A 2,957-nucleotide genomic window follows, 5' to 3' on the forward strand; every position below is an offset into this window, starting at 1 on the left:
CGGCCGCGGTAGCGGGCTGAGGTGCTTGGCGGCTCCCAGGAGCCCCAGGCGGCGTCCGGGTCACCGCTCCCCCGCCCCTTCGTGTCGGCGCCTTCAGCTGCACCGAAGGCCGGTTACAGGCCCCAGGGCCTCATGTGTTGGCCACTGCCGGGAGGGAGCTCGGCACCTTGCCAGTCGCCGGCCCTGCTCCGCCGGAGGCCTTGGGCAACCGAGGGCCGAGCACACGGGCTTCGCTTCGGCCTTGACAGTTCCTGCCGGGCTCCCAACTACCCCGTTCTTGCCCCAGGCGCAGCCCGCAGTAAGCCCCCCAACACCTGCCTTACGTCTGACCGTGTTGGATAAGGCTGCGGAGAGGTGATGGCAGCAGGTTATTTCCCGCGGCGGCTCATTTCCTTCCCGGGGGTAGAGACCAGGCTGGCGCTGCTGTGCCAACCGCTGAGGCAGCTGGCACCTCCGCCCAACAGCGAGGAAACCTCCCGTAACCTAAGCCTAAACACCCGTGCTCGCACTGCAGGATCATTTTTGTATTCTTTGCACCACAGTGGCACGTGTTAGACTCCGCTAGGAGCTGTACAGACGTAAGTCCTTTGACAAAATGCGGCTCTTGGCACATTCGACATGTGGTCATCAAAGTGACATACCCACAATGCGGTCTCTTGGAAACTGTCACTGTTCATGAATGCTCAAAGAGCACCAAGATCATAAAAGATGTTTTTCATCTTCAGTTACTGATCTGTTCCTTTTTTATTTCCTATGGATTTTGTAGACTTGAACCACGGGGTTTCTTGATTTTTCTTAAGATTCAAAAACTTTGCCAAGAACAAATGTCCTTCTATCAAGTTTGACCAAAAACATTAACAGGCTACAGTCACTGGCACAAACGACTGCAATCCCTCACTGCATCTATCAGCAACTAAATGGTCCTGCCTAGCTTTATGAGCCCTTCTAGCAAGAAAATCACCTGCCATGTTCTCTGTATTTGTACCGCTAGTAGCCGAAGTGCCTTTTTGAAGTGAGCCTTCAGATCTGAAATGTTACAAAGCCGGTTTCTGTTTATTCATAGGTTTTTCCAGAGAGTTGATTGAAGAAGAATAAATAATAGAAAAGAATAATCAGGGGAAAAGGTAGGCTTTTCTTCCTCAGATAACCCTTCAATTATGTTTTCTCCTTTGATACAGGTTATTAGTAATTTTTACATAGGAGGTTATCTTAAATGAAAATAACATTATAATCATTTTAATTTTTAACGTATAATCCAGTGTTCTTTTTTCTCCTCCAAAAATGTCTGATGATCCAAATTAAACCATTTCTTAGCCTTTCATCTTTCAGCTTTAAGGAGTTTTCTTCTCATTGCCTATCTCATTTCTAAATAACTAACGGGAAAATTTACAGCTAAAGGTGAGCACTGATTTGGAAGGAGCCCTGCTCCTGAAGCATCATCAGTTCTCAAAAATCAGGCTTGAACTGCTTACCCTTGGGCGCAGAAGTGCTGGCTAATTTAAAAGATGCTGGTCTAGCTGTGAGAGTTGCACCATCTCCTTGACTTTTACCTTTTTGCAGAAGCTTCTCTCTATGGCAACTTCTTATATCGGATATAAAAATCTGAACCCCACTGTCACCTTGCCATGGTCAGGACAGAGCTAATGCTCTGACCAGCTTACAAAATTTCACTGAAGCTGCCACTCAGTCCTCCTGCACCTGAATGCAGAATTTCAATGTGAATATTTTTTTGTCTAGCATGCACCTCTTCGTTTGGGGGGGGGGGTCCTCCTCTTTTATTTTTAGATAAGCCTAGAAAGTGTTTGGTGATTTGACTCACATAAAAACTTATATAGTGACAAATTAAAAGAACCATTTTATCTAAGATATTGACGAGAAACGTCTAGAACATAGAACTAAACGTGGTGTTCTTGGAACTGAAAAAATAGGTAAGAGACAATAGCAACTTTTATTTTGATGCATAGGAGTGATCAAAAAAACCTGGGATGGAGGCTCTGAAAATACGAAGTACAAATTTAAAGAAGTTATGTGTAGGCTTTTGTGAGAAGACAAAAAAAAAACCCCGCAATTCAGTAACAAGTTTTCAGTTAAGCAATTTGAAGAGCTCTCTTCTTTTTTAAAAATACAGTTTGCGGGAACAGAAAATTCTTTTAAAGACTTGACAAATCTGAGAGACAAAGAAGTGTTCTCTGTCATGAAAAAATGTATTTTACATTAAAATAAATAAAATTTGATAAACAGGACAGTGAATTTCCCCTTAGGCCCTTCAGTAAAATCAAAATTCAACAGTTATCCTAGCTAAGACTACTTTTAGGGACAGAAATACTATTCCACTGTGGAATTTCAAACAAACCACCACTGCTTCTGAAGGACTCTAAAATACTGATTTCCACCATTAGTGCTTCGAGGAGTTTTCAGAGAGTATTTTTCCTGTCAATCCCATTATATAAAGCCTCATATAACTGAATTTAAAGTCCAGTGATACTTTTTATTGACATTAGTAGTTGTAGATGCTGTTACGTACTGTATATATGTGCATTGTATGACCTGTGTATAAAAATACTTCAAATGACTTTACAATATTAAGTAACAGAGATGCAGAGTGCTCCTGAGAGGTAGATGTTTTAGTCACGATTTTGCCAAGACAGACCCTCGGGTGCAGACGTGAGTGGCCTTATCATGAGAGCTGCCTCAGTACAACTGAAGGCTGGTAGCCAGCTGCACCAAGCGCTGCAGTGCTCAGTGCCTCTGAAACCCCCTGCCTGTCCGCTCCTCAGCCAGCCCGCGTCAGCACACAGTAAACCCAGGCTCCGGTGCACAGCACGCTGCCGCCGGCCACGTTTCAGGGTCTTCCACCCCTTTCTGGGGCTAGCCCTGAGCCCTGGCTGTGGGAGACCCCGGGGGAGAAGCTAGGGGGGGCCACATGCCCTCACGAAGGCCTCAGGGGTACATTTACG

This window comes from Aptenodytes forsteri, unplaced genomic scaffold (genome assembly GCF_000699145.1).
Source record: "Aptenodytes forsteri isolate BGI_AS27 unplaced genomic scaffold, ASM69914v1 Scaffold143, whole genome shotgun sequence".
Lineage (NCBI taxonomy): Eukaryota > Metazoa > Chordata > Aves > Sphenisciformes > Spheniscidae > Aptenodytes > Aptenodytes forsteri.